This window comes from Peromyscus maniculatus, chromosome 1 (genome assembly GCF_049852395.1).
Source record: "Peromyscus maniculatus bairdii isolate BWxNUB_F1_BW_parent chromosome 1, HU_Pman_BW_mat_3.1, whole genome shotgun sequence".
Taxonomy (NCBI): Eukaryota; Metazoa; Chordata; class Mammalia; order Rodentia; family Cricetidae; genus Peromyscus; species Peromyscus maniculatus.
Window position 1 is genome coordinate 7,147,551 of NC_134852.1, and position 18,886 is coordinate 7,166,436.

General features: G+C 43.4%; 1 protein-coding gene and 1 pseudogene across 1 annotated transcript in view; both read left to right on the forward strand.

Moving 5' to 3' along the window:
* Positions 1-18,886, forward strand: part of LOC102922245 (leukocyte immunoglobulin-like receptor subfamily B member 3) — a 195,309-nt gene that overhangs the window by 144,320 nt on the left and 32,103 nt on the right. The gene's annotated exons all lie outside the window — the stretch shown is intronic.
* LOC143267777 (leukocyte immunoglobulin-like receptor subfamily A member 6) lies at positions 6,430-17,307 on the forward strand (annotated as a pseudogene).

The window sequence follows — 18,886 nt, forward strand, 5'->3', positions numbered from 1 at the left end:
CCTTTTTTATATGTCACCACATACCACATTGTACATCATGAGCCTCTCTGTCCTGGAGAGATCTTTAACTTTATATCCAATCCAAAAAATTCATATACATGTGACTACCACCCTCCTACATTATTGCTTCATCTCACTTAGACCATGATGAATTCCTACTGGAATATATTAGTCCCCAATTCAATGTCCACAATGCAGTCTTTCCTTTGTTTCCCTTGGCATTTCCTTTCAGGTTCTCTAGCACTCTGTGACACAGCAAACAACATCCACATCAGAGGATGAAAAGGTCAGGCTGCTTATACTGGATTTACATCTCTCAAAATTACCAGCTAAGCAAACCACATTTCTTTATAATTATACAGTGTCAATTGTCAAGCTTTAGAAACAGAAAGTGAACCTGATACATATGGAGGGTAAAAGCAAAGCTTGAGTTTGACATTTTCATGGTCAATAAGTACAAGTAGTGATGGAGATAATACCTGGAACTATCTGCATGAGCTACATTCTATGCTGCTCCCAGGGAAGAGTACACTCTGACTTTCAAACTGAAACTGGTACCTACATATGAGATAACATGCCTGTGGATAAAGCTTGAGTTAATCTATTTTGATGTCAATGTGGGCAACAGATGGTAGGATCAGTTTTCCCAGTACCCATCTGTAGATTGGGCATAGCTATTAACAATCTTCTGGAGCCCTGACCCTACCCCACCAACCATGGAGGGGGAAGTCTCCCTGCAAAGATCCTTCACATGAGTAAGTCAAAGGATGCACAATGTTAGCCTCCTTACTTGAACACAGAACCTTCTGCATTTTGGGAACTTAGTTTTCAGTTCTGCTTTTCAGTTCATGAGTGTAGTTTGGTGACCTTTACATTTTAGACGTAATGTATGAACACTTTGCAAAATAGGAGAGCACTCCTGGCCCCTTTAACCATAACATGTACATAACCAAAATCCCTTTGTTTCCAAGTACATTGGAAAACACTCTGAAAGTTAACCAGTCCTTGCTCCTCCAAGTCACATGCCATCCTGAACCCATAAATGTGGTGAAAATGACACTGATATTAGACAGTCAGCATGATGCTGTAGCTCATAGTTGAGATGCAAACATTTAAGTTGGAATGGACACTTGTTTATTAACAAGCATTCAATCAAAATCAACCTTCACAAAATCCAGAAAGATTCTGAACAATGAACTAGGAATACCAAAGTGGTGAGAATGCTGTGATGATGTACCTATAAAATTCATGTATGTCCATAAGAAAAGCCAATTAATCTATAGGAGATTTTTTTAGCAGAATAGTATCAAACACAGAACCATGAGAATACCATGTTTCCATCTTCATTTTCCTATGTGTCCCCTGATTTTGTGTGTCAACTTGACACAAGTTAGAGTCATCAGAGGAAGGAACCTCAGTTGAGGGAATGCCTCATGATATCCAACTGTAAGTCATTTTCTCAATTAGTGATCAAGGGGGAAGGCCCAGCCCATGGTAGGTTGTGCCTTCACTGGGCTGCTGGTCCAAGGGTCAATAATAAGGTGGGCGGAGCAAGCCATGGGTAGCAAGTCAGTAAGCAGCACCCTCCATGGCCTCTGCATCAGCTCCTGCCTCCAGGAGCCTGTTCTGTTTGAGTACCTATCCCAACTTCCTTTAGTAATGAACAGCAATTCTGAAGAGTAAACCAAATAAACCTGTTCCTTGCCAACTTGTCTTTTGTTCATGGTGTTTTGTCACAGCAATAGAAATCCTAACTAAGACCAAATAAAACCAGTGTAGTGGGGTATTGCTGTGATAGACCTGACCATGTTTTTGGGAGGATTGTGGAAGGACATTGGAACTTTGCACTAGAAGAGCTATTGAGTGTTGAGAGACCACAGTGAGATATATTGTGGGAACTTGGAAGATAAGAATATTGAGAGAAGTGCAGAAGATGCAGGCCTGACTGGATTGTAAAATATCAGAGGGAAGTTTAAAGAAAATAAGGGCCATTTTCCATTGTTGAATTAAGATCATGTGGTTCTGTTTAGCTGAAGCTGAAAAATCAACTGTGATCAACAAGATACAAGAGTTACTAAAGCAATCCTGTGGGTGGGGTCAGCTAGAGCTGAAGAATCAGTGGTAATTAGGGAGATAACAGAAATACTGAAGTAAAACCTTTATGGTACTGGGAAAATTGAAGCTGGTCAGCTGGAGGTAAGATACTAGCAGAGATTAAGAAGAGACCAGCATCCCTGAGGTGAAATCTTCCTGGAAGTATTTCTTGAGATCACAGAGAAGCTGTGTTCTAGAGGCAGCCAAGGTTGTACATGATGAGGCAGCCTGACTTGGTAATGTGCATGAGTGACCCAGGTGGTACTGGTTTTGAAGGCATGAAAGTATCATGAAGATCAGGAGAGAATTGACACTGTGAGAGGAAAGCAGAGGCCATTGGTTATGGTGCACCTTTAATGGCATTTGAAGGCTCAGGACTGAAGGGGTCTTGCAAAGAATTCGAGGCTTGGCATGATGAGGAGAGCCTATGGGAGGATTTTGGTGAAAGTGTAGCCCAGTTGCAGCAGAGAAGCCCTGTGGCTTGGAGATGCCAGTGCAAGGGAATGACCACCAAGAACAACAGTAGTTGTGGAGAGGAGCCAGTCAGATCCTAGAAAATGAGCTGTGTGTATTGCAGAGGTCAGAGCTGGAGTGATCCCAGCCCTTTGGAGATTATAGAACAATGTGAATGGATCCCAATTTTCATTTTGCCTTGATTTGATCCAGACTGTGTCCTGATTCCTCCCTATTGAAGTTATTTTACTGGAGCCCATACTTGAGAGACTTTTAATTTAAAAAGACTTTGGATTTAAAGAGATTTTTTTTTAAAGGGAGGAAAATTTAAGTATTGAATTTGTAAATATTGTGAGACTTTTAAAATTATTTAAGATGTTGGTGATGAATAAGAAAGGATAGGATGTGGCTTAATATTGATATGTTTGTGCGTCTATTTACAAGCGGTCAGGTATATAGCTGTGTTTATTTTGTCAACTTGACACATGTTAGAGTCATCAGATGAATGAGCCTCAACTGAGGAAATGCCTCCATGAGATTCAGCTGCAAGGCATTTTCTCAATTAGTGATCAATGGGGAAAGGACACCATGGTAGGTTGTGACATTCCAGGGCTGCTGCTCCTGGGTTCTATTAGAAGCTGGGCTGAGATTGCAAGAGAAAGCAAGCAAGTAAGCAGTTCCCCTTCATGACTTATGCATCTGGGAGGCAGAGCTAGACAGAAATCCATGTGTTCAAGGATACAGCCAAGCATGGTGCCTCATGCCTTTAATCCCAGAAAGTGTGTCTTTAATCCCCGGGAGTGATGGTAGAATGCAGAAATATATATAAGGCATGAGGACCAGGAACTAGAAGCATTTGGCCTGGTTAAGCATTTGGCTGGTTAAGCGTTCAGGTTTCTAGCAGCAGTTTATCTGAGAGCCATTTTGGATGAGGACTCAAAGGCATCCAGTCTGAGGAAACAGGACCAGCTGAGAATCCGGTGAGGTGAGGTAGCTGTGGATCGTTCTGGTTCTTTGATCTTCCAGTATTCACCCCAAAAATAACTGGCCTCAGGTTTTATTTTATTAATAAGAACTGTTAAGATTCCTGCTACACCTCCCTTTGTCTATTGTCTGGCTGTGATTCTGCTTTTCCTCTTCCAAGAGTTCTCTCTCTGCCCAGTTCTCCCAGCTACACCTCCTTCCCAACATTCATCTTTTTTATTACCCCAATCACAGCAAAACTTTTTCACACAGTGTATAAATATCCCACAATACACATGAGACAATATAGCTATGGATAAAAGTAGGAATTAATCTATTTTACTGTCACTGTGGGCACCAGACAGTAATGTGAGCTGTTGCAGTGCCCATCTGCAAATAGAGCACAGAGCATACACAGCTACCAATATTCTTTTGGACCCTGAACCTACCTCAGCCTCCATGGTGGAGGAAGTCTCCCTGCAATGATACTTAAGAAGGGTAGTTTCAGGAACTGAACAATGTTAGCCTCTTTTCTTTTTTTCCCTTAGCCAAAATTATCTTTAATTTTTATCATTTAAAAGATTTTTTTTCATCTTATATTCCAACCACAGTTCTCCCTGCCTCCTCTCCTCCTGCTCATCCCTACCCCCATCCACTCCTCATAGAGAGTAAGATTTCCCATGGGGAGTCAAAAAACTCTGCACATCAAATTGAGGCAGGTCTAAGCCCCTCCCCCTGTATCAATAGCCTCTTTTCTTGAACACAGAACCTTCTGCATTTTGGGAACTTAAGTTTTCACCTCTGCTTCTCAGCTTATAATTTTGATGACCTTCACAGTTTAGATGTAATGTATATTCATCTGCAAAACATGAGAGCAGAGAGAGGTCCTTTAACCATAACATTTACATGACCAAAACCTTCTTTTATCCAAACTACATTATAAAACAGAGTGAACGTTAATCATTCCTTGAACGCCTGAGACCCAAGCACTCCTGAACCCAAAAGTGTGGTGAAAATGATGCTGATGTTAGACAATCAGGATGGTGCTGGGGCACTTAGATGAGATGCCAACAACATTGTTTTAATTAACATTTGTATATGAGGAGGTCTTAATTCAAATCCATCCTTCACAAAAACTCGAAGGATTCTGAACAATAAAATAGGAACAACTAAGAAGAAAAAATGCTTAGAGGTTGCTCCTATGGAAATCATGTATGTTGGAAAGAAAAGAGCATGAATCAATCAAGAATTATTTAGCATAGACTCAAATCAGAGCCATGAGAATACCACATTTCCTTTTCTGTTTCCATGGATTTCTCCTGTGTGTTCATCCAGGAGATCTGAAGAATCAGGTGCTCTTGTGTCCCTTCTGTTCTGTTTGATCCCAACAGCATCAGCCTGCATCTCCCCTTGTTGTAGAACAGTGCTCTCCAGGCATGGCAGTACTCTTGTCCTGTGAGTCTCTGTAAGTGTGATTACACACAGGTCACCTGCACAAGATTGGCCCCATGAATATTCCTTCATGTTATAGTGCCTTCTAAGGCCACTCCTCTTCCATCAGAAATATTGGCAGTTAAAAGTTGTAGGCAAAGCTTTTTTTTCATGAATCTAACCACTGAAAAGTTTCCAACATTGATGAGCATAGTGGAGCACACAGTTCTCAACAGTTGAATGTGAGACTGTTGCTGGATTTAGTCTAGACTACATAGTGAGTTACAGGACAGCCAGAGCGACATAGTGAGACCCTGTTTCAGCAGACACACAAACAAAAACAAAATATCCCCAAAAACCAAGATTGATGACAGGCTTTCAGGGAACCCTAATATAACTCATTGCTTCATCAGGTAGATTTGTGTGGAGTCTTGTCTTGCCATGGAGACTGTTGTCTGATGTTGGGTGTGTAGGATTTGTGCTTGTATCCCTAGGTAAATTTCACAGAACATCCACAAAGCATCTCTGAAAAAGCTAGAAAACTGGTGATGAGCTTTGTCTAGCTGCAGGAGTAAAGAGGAACCAAGCAGAAGCTCTGAGAGCAAACTACCAACTGCCTCGGAGCCCCTCAAGTGGAGGTCCTGACTCAGGAAGTCACCAGGTTTATTTCACATTAAGTCCTGGTCTGTGGTGAGTGGGAGCATACAGGCAGACGTAGATGGTTATAGTGGAGATGTTCTGCAGGAAGTGACCACAATCAGACTTGTAATCACAGCACTCAGCAAGCTGAAGGAGGAGGAGTCTGAGACTTGCATGAGGTTTAAGAGGTTCTGTCTCAGAAACAGAAACAAAAACTAAGAAACCAGGGAGAGACAGAAGCCCCAAATTCTGGAAGCCAACCCATTACAGCAGAGGAAAGAAGAGTCAGGCGCCTGGTTAGAGCAGTTCCTCTTCCTCAGGGGCTTCCTCATGATCACAGGCAGAACCCAGTCTGCACAGGCCACAAGTTTGTGTCTGTGTGTGTTTGGAAAAGAGGCCGATCTTCTGTAACCTTGTGGCAACTGGAGAATGCCATGACCCCCCTTTTTACAGGTCTACTCTATCTTGGTGAGATGTCAAATGGGGAGGGAGCATTCTCATCTGATAGGGAATCCACCTCACAACCACGAATTGGTCCATCAGGATGTCTCAGCCGCTCTATAAGGCACCAGGAAGTGGAGGCTATGCTCAAGTTTCAGTGCAAACTCTCACAGGTAACTAACTCTTTTGCAGGACTGAGTCTGGATCTCAGGAACACAGTATAGGCAGGTGAGTGTCTTCTCAGCTGTCCCAGTTTGGACATCCTTGGTGGGGTCCATAGGTAATTCCTGAACAGGGAAGATGAAGGGCAGTTGGTGTGGGGGTAATGTTGGGAATACCTGAAATTTCCTAAGTCTGAGAAGCTGATATCTGAGGGAGAATCCTGGGAAAGCAGCTGTCAATTTTCTTTCAGGGGCCCTCTCTAAACCTACACTCTGGGCAGTGCCAAGAAATATGGTAGCCATTGGGAACCGGGTGATATTCTTCTGTGAAGGTCCTTTAGAGGCCAAGGAATATGTTCTCTACAAAGAAGGAAGTCCAGAGTACACAATACAAACAACCCTTTTAGAAACTGAAAGCAAAGCCTCATTCTCCATCTCATCGGTTGAATGGTACCATGCAGGCCGATATTGGTGTGAATATAAAAGCAATAATGGTATGTCAGAAAGAAGTGACTTCCTGGAGCTGGAATTACAGGTGAGATGACTTTACCATTTCCAGATTCTGCCTTAAGGAAAGGAATATGATCACTGGGAGTTCCCCTCTCAAATTCGAGAAAGGAGAAAAATGCCTTTCATGTAAGCCCACATGACAGGCTTTCTCTTCTCTCCTAGGATATTACTCAAGTAAAGTCAACTTGTCTGCCATTACCAGCTCTGTGGTGACCTCAGGAGGGTACGTGACCCTTCAGTGTGTCTCAGACCAGACATATAACATGTTTATTCTATGAAGGAATATGAGAAGTTCTCCAGGTCTTTGCCCTCACAGAATATACACCCTGAGCTATTTGGAGCCCTGTTCACTGTGGGTCCTGTGACCCTCAACCAGAGGTGGAGGTTCACATGCTATGGGTATGATTGGAGCATCACCCAGGCATGGTCAGTACCCAGTAACCACCTAGAACTCCTGGTCTCAGGTAAGGAAGTGCAGAACTTTACTTTGAATGATTTTGTAACTGACACAGGATCCCAGGAAAGGACTGATGTATGGTGGTTGATCAAGAGCCTGGGTTACTGAAATCAGTGTCACAGATCTGTGGTGCCACTTGAATTGAGGAACAAAATCTAGGGTTTATTTAACAGTGGGACCCACGATCCAAGGAAAAGTGAAGTCTTTAAGCGTCTTCTGCAATTGCAGATCAGCTTACATGTCACTGGCAAATGTGACCTTCTCTGTGCAATTCTCCTAACAGATACATCTCCCTTTTTCCTCTCATTCTTTGCTGGGACCCTTCATAAACGCACCATCTGGGCTTATCCTAGCTCTGTGATCTCCATAGGGAGTCCTGTTACCCTATGGTGTGTGGTGACTCTAAAAAACCTAATGTATGTTATATATAAAGAGGGAAGCTCAGAGCCCTGGGTCCAACAAATCCAAAGAGTCCACAAGAATAAGACAAAACTCACCATTCCATCTATGACTGAACTGAATGCAGGGCACCATCACTGTTACTCTTATACCTCTGAGGGATGGTCAGAGCTCAGTGACAACTTAGAGCTGGTGGTGACAGGTGAGAGGACACTCAAAAATATTAGCCCTAGATGTTATTCTCAAGAAAAGACAGTAATAATGCTATCTGTCATCAAATGACAGACATGGGTAGAATTCATATAGTGTGAGCCCCTTTAATATTCCATGTGTACTTCTTCTAGGAATCTAATACAAATCAACTTTGTCAACCCTGCATAACCCTGTTATTTCTTTAGGAGGGTATGTGACACTCCCTTGTACCTTAACTCAAAGATACAACTGTTTCATTTTAACTAAGGACGACCAGAAATACAGCAGCACACAATATTCATATATTAGGACTTTCCAGTCCACATTCCAAGTGGGTCCAGTGACTTCCAACCAAAGGTGGAGATTTAGATGCCATGTCTATAACACAAGAAATGCTCAGGTGTGGTCTAAAGCCAGTGAACCCCTGGAGCTCCTGGTCTCAGGTGAGGAAGCCTCCAGATTCTCTGCAGAAACATTGCTCCTGACACATGGTCCTGGTGGAAACCGTGTTGTGTGATGTGTCTGAGGATCCAGGGCTCCTGAGACAATTGACACTGCATGCAGACTGTGGGAGTCATGGCATAAAAAACGAGGGAAAGGCATAGTGAGTATGGATCTTGGGAGCGTCACGAGACTGAGTCTTCCCATAGCCTTACTTATCCTTTTGCTATTCAGGAGTAAAGTTCAAGATCAGAAGTATGCTTGGCATTTACTGTGAAACTGTTCAAAGTCCCATCTACTTCTCACCTACTTCCTTGCACGGAACCTTCAAAAACCCACCTTGTGGGCTGAACCAAGCTCTGTGATTGCCTCTGGGTATGATATGACCATTTGGTGTGAAGGGACCAAGGAATCCAGAATATATTTCCTGTATAAAGAATGAAGCTCAGCACCCTGGGACAGCCAAACTCCCAAAGATCCTGGTAACAAGGCCATGTTCTTCATAGCATCCATGGAAAAGCATCATGCAGGGCAATATCGCTGTTACTCTTACAAATCTACAGGGTGGACAGAGCGCAGTGACCCCCTGGAGCTGGTGGTGACAGGTGAGAGGACACTATGGCTCACAGTCCTCACCTTTTCCTGTGGGGGCTGCTGAAAGCTCTGCTGCTTGCAGGGAAATGACCCACATTAAGTAACAAGGAAACCTCAAATCAGGATGACATAGTAGTTGCCACTTCACACTCTTAAAATCTGAAACCAGATCACTTATTGCAAGCAAATTTAAACACAGACAATTCTGAAAAAAAAAAGATTACTGGTGTAATCAAAACCCTAATGAACAACTAGGCATAATTACATCACAACTCAAATCAGAGTACATTTGAACGTGAAGATTGATTTTTGTATCTTAAGGGCCTTTGATCTGGTTGGTCTCTGACTGAGGTAATGCCAATGTCAGCAGGCGAAAAAGTATATGTGACATCTCCCCAAAGGATGAGCTTTATTAATGAATGCCAATGATAAAGGTCTAGGGAGGAGAGTCTGTGATAAACATCCTCAGGGATTCAGGCGAGTTTTGGATCCACAGATGGAAAAGTCACCTGGGTATTAACAACATCCACTCCTAGCTTTCATGATAGAAGACAGGTATTTATCTCCTCCATTGAGCAGACACACTACATGAAAATCATTTGTGATTTCTCCCATATTATTTGTGAGCATGAGTACATTATACCCTCAACATTGCCCTCAGGAAATAAATCTGTAAACATTTTCAGCCATAGCCCAGCTGCTGGAGACAATGTATCATTTAACAGGTTCTGTCCTCTTTTTCTAAGTGTCCACCATGGTAAACCCACTCTGTCAGCTTTTCCCAGCCATGTGGTGACCTCAGGTGGAAATGTGACCCTTCAGTGTGTCTCATCCAAAGGATACAATGGGTTCATTTTGACTGGGGAAGATCTGAAGTTCTCCATGTCCCAAAAGGCACAGTTATTACACACTGGACAGGCCCAGGCTCTGTTTCCTGTGATCTCCATGGCAGCCAGCAAGAGTGGTCCCTTCCGATGTTATGGATACTATACAAATACTTCACATGTGTGGTCAGAGGCCAGTGACCCTTTGGAGCTACATTTCTCAGGTGAGGAAGTTTCCTCATTCACACAACTGACATCAGAAATCCTTTGTCATAAGCCATTCTGCTTCAAGGAGAGTTCAAAGCCATAACAGGTGAACGGAGCTCTTGACTACTAAGGCCCAGAGTATGAGAGGCCTTGGCACTTTCAGAGCAGGAGGGGATATGAAATGTATTACAAGAGCCACCTGGATGACTTCCTTAATGTTTCTTAAATCTTAGGTATAATATTTGTGTTTTAAAAGTATCCATTTTGGCCAGGCAGTGTAGCCCAAGCCTTTTATCGTAGGACTTGGGAGGCAGAGACAGGTGGATCTTTGAGTTCAAGTACAGCCTGGTCTACAAAGTGAATTCCAGGACAGCAGGAGCTGCCCAGAGCAACCCTGTCTTGAAAAACAAATAAAAGTGTCTGTTTGGACAGGGAACACCTACTCCATTTATTCCCATTTTGACCAGTTTTGGAGATCTTTGTGGCATCCAGCAAGAATGAGCCCTCCAGTTGTTATAGATACTATATAAATAACCCTCATGTGTGATCAGAGGCCTGTAAGTCTCTGGATAGTTGGGGATCTCTATGATTTCCCCCATCTCTTGTGAAATAAGCTTTTCAGATGAGGGTTGAGAGCTACACTTACCTGTGGGTATAAAGATAAGCATTTAGAATGAAGTTAGAAATTATATTGGTCTGGGAACTTGGTAGTACTCATTTCTCTTTAAGAGTCCATATAGCCTCTCTAGATATGGGTGCAAGTGTTAATTAATTTAAAAAATAAAATTTACTTTCTTAATACTGGCCTATTCTTTGATGATTTAGGTTCAGTACTTGTTAGAACATATCTGCATTCATGTACATTGTAAGCATATGTTTAAGTCTTTTTTATTGCATTGTTTGTATTAACAACAATGTGATGATTAGAGAGTTAGATGTTAAACAGAAGCATCATGGCAACCTTGTGGGGTGAGTGCAGGAAGAGAAGCCCAGACTGTTACCATTTTGACCACCTGATATTCAGGGTACCCTGAGAATAAGACCATGTGGCTAGATCTTGGGTTCTCAGCTATTGAATCAGTGCAGGTTACTATTATGCGGGGCTAATATCCTCCAGACTTCTATACTGCAGACTGGGCAGGGAGCAAGGAAGGCCCCTATCCCGTGAAGGCAGAAATGACATTTTTCCATCTGAGCTCTCTTTAATCAGATAAACTCTTGTTTCAAAGAAGAGCCTTGACCAGCTGTTCTGAACTCCAGGAACAGTCAGGCTGAAGAAATCAGGCCAAAGAACAGGAGGAAGCTGCTACTGCAGAGAAAGAGTTCTTTCAATATTTTCATAATGTTATATCATGAGAATAATGTGAATTTGTAGAAAATAAGAAGATGAAACTTGGCAAAATTAATCACTTCTGTTGAGCACTGCACATACCCAGCAAATCTTTGTTTCTCAGGGTGCCTGAGACAATCAGCCAACCACAAAATATGTCAAAAGCCATGACATATGAGGAAGGAAAATTCTGCTTAGGGCATGGAACCAGAAGGTCAAGTTCTAGACAGGGGAGGGAGCTATTACAGTGATATTAAAGCATCTTATGGTGGCTTTGCTTGGTCCGGACCTCTCTGTTCACAATCTCCAGCCTCACAGCCGCAGGATCACACAGTAGAGAACCTCAACAGGATGGGCATGGCTGGCTTGATCTTCCTATTCTTGGGATTTTGCTGTTTGAGGCTTGCCACAGAGAGAGAAGGTCCTTGAATGCATCCTAGAAGTGAAGAAGAGAGACAGCCATAGTCTTTGCCTGGTGACCAAGTTTGGGAAATAAATTTGAGGACCTCTTGTGTTATTTACCAGAAGATTCCATGTTTAATATTGGGCATCACTTGGGAGAAATAATGCAGGAAATAAATTTATTTGGGGTGCAGAAAAAGACCTGAATATTGGGGCAGCTTGCTCTTCTACCACCACATTAAAGGTCTTCCATTCTACCTTGCTGTGGATTTGAAGATTTTTCCCTCCATTTTTTCATTCCATAATGTAGGGGAACATATTTTCCCCCCAGTGAGGTCTGGGTCCTCATCTCTCTCTATATTCTAATTTTTCTCAGCCCCATGTGATATTTTCCTTTATTATTAACCACTACATTCTCCATTGTGCTTTATGTTCACATTTTTTTTTTGTGGGAAGATGTTATTGTCACTTTGAAGAAGGAATTTGACTCAACAGCAGCAAAAACAACAACAGAAAATATTGAGTACATGTCCAATTACAGAATGAAAAGAATGACCAAATATAAGGACGCCCCCAAAACATTGCACTCTCAAAGCAATCAGTATTCATCACCCACACTTGGTGAGGTTTCTGCTAATTTACTTACTTATTTTAAAACACAATTCTTTTTTGATTCTTTGGAAGGTTCTCATCATGCACCCCAATTCTGCTTATGTCCTAGTCTCTCCATATCCACCCTTGACTCCTGCAGTATGCTCCGCCAAATTAATTAAAAACAAAGCAAAACAAACATAACACCCACATCACCCCACCGTCTTTCCAACACCTCTTCATTCATGCCAGTGGCATCAGGAGCTGTGGTGTGTCATGCAGTACACCCCTTTTGTCCAATCAGCCCCATTCACAATATGTTCATTACAATGAGTCTGGTTTCAGACTCTGGTTTCTGGTTCACCTTCATCACTGGGCCCTCACAGAAACTTCTCTTGGACAGCCTGTTTATGCACTGATTTATGAAGATCCTGTGGTGATCCTTTGGCAGGTCCCGGCCCTTCATGCACTTCAGAAAGTCATGGATGGGACAGCTGTTAGGGTGGGCCCAGAATGTGGGTCTGAGTGGTACATGATCTGGTTGGTTTGGGACATTGGGGTCACACACTCAGGCAAGGGCCAGAGCCAGAACTCCTAGGCAAATACCACTAGGGCCAGGTCTCTCATGCCTGAGGTGAGTGTTGGGGCAATTTCTCCTGAATGCTAGAGTCAGCTCTCTCATGGGGAGACAGTGCCAGATCTCCAGTGTCCATTAATAGAACAGGCCAGCTATGCTAGGTTCAGGGAGGGACAGAGCTGGCTCAGCATGGCATTGGATTTCAAAACACTTGGTTCCTATCACACAATGTGCCAACACAAGCTGTGAGCAGCACCGTAGTTCCTGGCTGATGTTGGGCCACAGATCCAGAACTGATCCACAGCAGCAGCCAAGGACTGCTCCCATGTGGCTCTGCCCTCCACCTGCATTGGCAGGGTCTCAATGGCAACAAGGCCCTAGGAATCAATCATGGCTTCTGCTGGTGGCCCTGACCCCTGGCATCAGCAGTGCTTTTGATGGTGTCAGGAGCCACAGATATCAACACAGACTTTGGCTGCAGTAGGACCACAGACCAAGACATGGTCCTCAGCAACAGCCCTGGCCCAGGTGACACCATGGCCTCATTAGCAGCAATTTCCTTTGATACCAAAATTGCCATAGGATGGGCATCTGTGTGGCCTTTGTTGGCGCCATGAGCCATGGACATCAGAGACCTCAACTCTGATAGACTCAGACATAGTTCTTGTTAGCAGACCAGGCTCAATTATCACCATGGCCCTAGGTGGTAGCACAGGTTACTGAGATCAACAAGGCCCCTGTGGAAGTGTGCCCCTCAGACACCAGTATGGCCCATGTGACAGCCCAGACCCCTAACATCGGTATTGCCTTGAATGGTATCAGGAGCCATGGACATCAACACAGACCCTGGCTGTGGTAAGGCTACAGACCCAGACATGGTTCTCATCAGCAGCCCTGTTGCAGATTACACCATGGCCCCAGTGGCAGCATGGCCTTGAACAACAAAATGGCCACAAGTTGTCGCCTAGTCCCTTGGCATTTGTGTGGCCTTTGCTGGCTCTGTGGGTCATGGACAACACAGACCACAACTGTGATAGGACCACAGACCCAGACACGGTTCCAGGCTTGGATGTCATCTGGGCATGGGTGGCAGGATAGGGTATCCAGATTAGCATAGCCCTGGTAGAAGCATCTGCCCATTCACCCTGCTCTCACTTCCTCAGAACTGCCTCTCACCACAGCACATGAAACTCTCCTCCTCTCTTCCTCTCACATTTTACCAGCATATACTTGCTCATCATCATATTGCCACCATGACGACCCAGGGTGCCCTGTAGGGTTCTTTGGACCTCCTGACCCACACGATCCTGGGAGAAAATTAGGTGCTTAAGGAAGGCTGGACCATGAGGTCCCAGGCTGCCCTGTGGGTGTCTTTCACCTACCTGTGCTGCTTGACATCAGACAGCCTATGGATGCTTCAGGCAGGCTGGACTCTGAGGACCTAGACTACCAAGTGTCATTAGCCCACCTGAGCAGCATGGCATCTCCGTAGATGCTTCAGGAAGGCTGGACTTTGAGGACCCAAGTTGCCCTATGGTTGCCACTTCTCACCCATCAGAACTATAGACAAGTAAATGTTACAGTGCCAAGCTTTTTTCCAGGGATATAACCACTGATACATTTCCAATATTACTTGTCATAGAGGACCACACTGTTCTCAAGAGTTGGGCGGTGGGACTAGATGGTTGATATCTCCTGGTGTACATAGTGAGTTAAAGGACACCCAGAGGTATATAGTGAGACCCTATATGAAACAGACATAAACCAAACCAACTAAAAACCCCAAAGCAAAGCAAAACACCAAAACCAAAAAAGATTGAACATATCATTCTTAGGAACGCTAACATATATCTCATTTGTTCACCAGCTAGATTTGTGTGTAGTCTTGCTGTTGTTTCTGTCACTTGTGTATCATCTGGGGTGAGAAGACATTGTTCTTGTATCCTCAGGACAAGTTCATATGTCACTAAACTTGTTCAGGGCAGGGTAGGAAACAGGCCATGAGTTTAGTTTGGCTGAAAGAATGGAGATCCAAGAAGAAATCTTGAGAGAAAAAGACCAGACCTGAATCCCTTAGAGATAATATTGGCTCAGGAAATCATTAGGTTTATTTCCTGTTAAGTTCTGTTTCTAGGATATTGTGAACATCCAGGGATATGTAGTTGGTTACAATGGAGATGTTCTGAAAGAAGAGACCACATCAGATTTATATTTGTAATCTAAGGCCACATGAAGCTGAGGGAGCAGGAGGAGTCTGACATTTGCATGAGATTCAAGAGTTTCAGGCTAAGAGACAAAAAGAGAAACCAAGGAACCACCAAGAGACAGAAGCCACATATTCTGTAGCCGAACCCATCACAGCACTGGGAAAAGAAGAGTCAGGTGCCTGGGAAGAGCAGTTCCTCTTTCCCAGGGGCTGCTTTAAATCATACTCATGACATGAAGGAGAAGCTACCCTACATAATCCATACACTTTGTGTCTCTACATTTTTCAAGGAGAACAACTCTCTGCAAAATTGTGGTAACTAGAAGATGCCATGACAACCTTTCTGATATCTGTGCTGTATCTTGTTGAGATGCAAAGACTGGTAGGGAGAATTCTAGTCTGAGAGTGAATACACCTCACAACCATGCCTTGGGTCCTCAGGAAGTCTCAGAAGCTTAGAAGACATTTGGAAGTGGAGAGCCTGCTCATGCTTCAGTGCAAACATTCAAAGTTAACTCTTTCATGAGTGAAGCTGGGTCTCCGGAACCCAGTGCTAGTGGGTGAGTATCTTCCCAGCTGTCCCTGATTGGACATCCATGGTGGAGGCCACAGGCCCATCCTGAACAGATATAGAGAACAGTAGATATGAGCTGATACTGTGGATGCCTGAAACTTCCTTGTTCTGACAGCTTCTATCTGAGGGGGAGTTCTGGGGAAACAGCTGTCAATATTCTTGCCGTTGTCGTCTATAAACCTGCACTTAGGGGGGACAGTCAAACCCCAAAAGATATTGCTAACAGGGCCATGTTCTCTATAGCATCCATAGGAAAACATCATGCATGGAAATATCACTGTTACTCTTACAAATCTGTTGGATGACCAGAGCACAGTGACACACTGGAGCTGCTGATGACAGGTGAGAGGACACTAAGTGTCACAACCTTTGCCTCTTTCCTCAGGAAGTATTCTTCCATAACAAAACCGACAGAGTCCATCTGCTGGACACACTTTGAGCTTTATTTTATTTAACAGGCTGCCTGCTTCTCTTCTAGGTGTCTAGCTTTGCAAACCTACTCTGTCAGCCAACCACAGCCCTGTGTTTATATCATGTGGGAATTTGATTCTCCAATGTGTCTCTACAGTGTGTTTATTTTGAATGCACATCCGAAGTTCTCCAGGTCCCAAAAGGCACAGATCATACACAGTGAACAGCCCCATTCTCTGTTTCCTGACATCTGTAAGGCATCCAGTAAGAGTTGTCCCTGCAGATGTTGTGGATAGTATAGTAATGCCCAACATATGTTGTCAGACTGAAGTAACCCTTTGAGATACATGTCTCAGGTGAGGTGTTTGACACCAGAAACACTTTCTCATATGCCTTGCAGAACCCTCAAGGAGGGTGTGTGGACAGGATGGCTGGAGTAAGCTCTTTTCTGCTAAGGCCCAGGGTATGAAAGGCCATGGAGCTGTCAGAAAAGGATTGCATATGAAATGCATTGCAAGAGCCAGCTGGATGACTTCCTGTCTTTCCTCTGTCCAGGCTCTTAAGTAACCCTTCCCTGATGAACCTACAAAGGCTCTGTCCTAGTCCTTGAAGAATTCCTAACCCTCCAGTGTTCCTGTGAGATGAGTTATAACAGATTTGCTCTGTCCAAAGAGGGTAAAAATGATGTCCCCCAGGTCTCTGTCCATATGAATATTTCCATGCAAACTTCATCTTAGGCTCTGTAAATTTCTCCACTAGTGGTCAGTATCAATGCTTTGGGGCACACAACTTATCCTCTGTGTGGTCAGCCCCAAGTGACACTCTAGACATCTTGATCACAGGTGATAAATGTATTCACTTAGGATGGACCAGTTCTGACACAAGTTCAGCTAGGAGGAGACCTGGGTTTCATCATCACAATGATGATGAGCATCTCAGGGAACAATAGGTCTAGGGAGAAGAGAATAGACAAGGACTGTCTGTTAATATAGAGACTAGGTTCTGAAACAAAGCCTCAGAACATGACTGTAGTACCTTCACTCTCATTTGTCTTCTCTTTATGACATTCCCCTCATACCTAATCTCTCAGTGCATCCCGGGACTCCTGGGTTCTTAGGAGAGAATATAACCCTGCTATGTCAATCATCAGTCCCCGCAAAACCTTTCTTTCTGTTCAAGGAAGGTGCAGCCCATACATTCATGCATCAAAGATCAGTGTCTCATGTTCTGAAATATGAGGCAGAATCCTCCATGATTGCTGTGACCTCAGGCTTTGGAGGTTCTTGCATATGCCTTACCTCACAAATTTCATCTTCTTACCTGTTTTCCTACTCCAGTGTCCACATCCAGATCATAATCTCAGGTGAGGTGATCCAGACCTTAGTGAGCTCAGAAGATAAACCACAATAATTGACCTGGGAAGCTTATGCTGGGAAAAGAGTAAATTCTGCTTAGGGCATCCAAACAGAAGGTCAAATTCTTTACAGAGGAGGGCATGGCTCAGAGTGGAAATCCAGTTATTTTATGTTGGCTTCAGTTGGTCCTGACCTGCTTTTCAACAATCTCCAGGATCTCACACAATGGAGAACCTGATCTGGATCAGCATGCATGGCTCAATTCCCACAGTCTTGGGATTTTGCTGTTTGTGGCTTGTCACAGCCAGAGAAGGACCCTGAATTCATCCTAGTAGTGAAGAGAAGAGTCTATAATATACCTTGCTGTTGCCTAAGTCTTGGAAATAAACTTGAGGATCTTCGATTTTTTTTTACAAGAAAGTTCACTGCTTAATTTTTTAAATCACTTGTAAGAAAAGATCAAGCATGCTAATGTGTTTTAGGTGCAGGAAAGATCTCAAGTGTTGGGGTGAAGATCTCTTCTACCACTACACTCCGACTCTTACCCGCTACTTTTTGTGGATCTTTGAAGATTTGTGATTCATTTATTCTAAGCCCATGATATGGGGGAGCATCTAGTCCCACCAGTGAGATTTAGGTCCTCACCTATGTAAACCTTATGATTTTCCTCAGTCTCATGTGATATTTTCCTTTACTATACGTCATCACAAACCACATTGTGCATCATGAGCCTCTCTATTTTGGACAGATCTTTAACATCATACCTAAATTAAAAGAAAATTATATACATGTGACTAACACCCTCCTACATGACTGATTTATCTCCCTTAGACCATGATGAATTCCTACAGGAATATACTAGTACACAATTCAATGTCCACAATGCAGTCTTTCCTTTCTTTCCCTGGGCATTTCCTTTCAGGTCCTCTAGCATTCTGTGACACAGCAAACAACATCCACATCAGAGGATGAAAAGGTCAGGTTGCTTAGTACTGGATTTACATCTTCAAGATTACCAGCTAAGCGAACCACATTTCTTTATAATGATACAGTGTCAATTGTCAAGTTATAGAAACTGAAAATAAACTTGATACATATTGAAGGTAAAAGCAAAGCTTGAGTTTGGCATTTTCATGGTCAATAAGTACAACTAGTGATGGAAATAATACCTGAAAGTATCTGTATGAGCTACATTCTATGCTGCTCCCAGGGAAGGGTTCACTCTGACTTTCAAACTGAAACTGATACCTACATATGAGATAACATGCCTGTGGGGAAAGATTGAGTTAATATATTTTGCTGTCAATGTGGGCAACAGATGGTAGGATCAGTTTTCCCAGTACCCATCTGCAGATAGGGTATAGCTATTAAAAATCTTTTGGAGCCCTGACCCTACCCCACCAACCATGGAGGAGGAAGTCTCCCTGCAATGACCCTTCACAAGTGTAGGTCAAAGGATGCACAATGTTAGCCTCCTTCCTTGAACACAGATCCTTCTTCATTTTGGGAACTTAGTTTTCACTTCTGCTTTTCAGCTCATAAGTGTAGTTTGGTGACCTTTACATTTCAGACCTAATGTATGAACCCTTTGCAAAACAGGAGAGCTGTCCTGGCCACTTTAACCATAACATGTA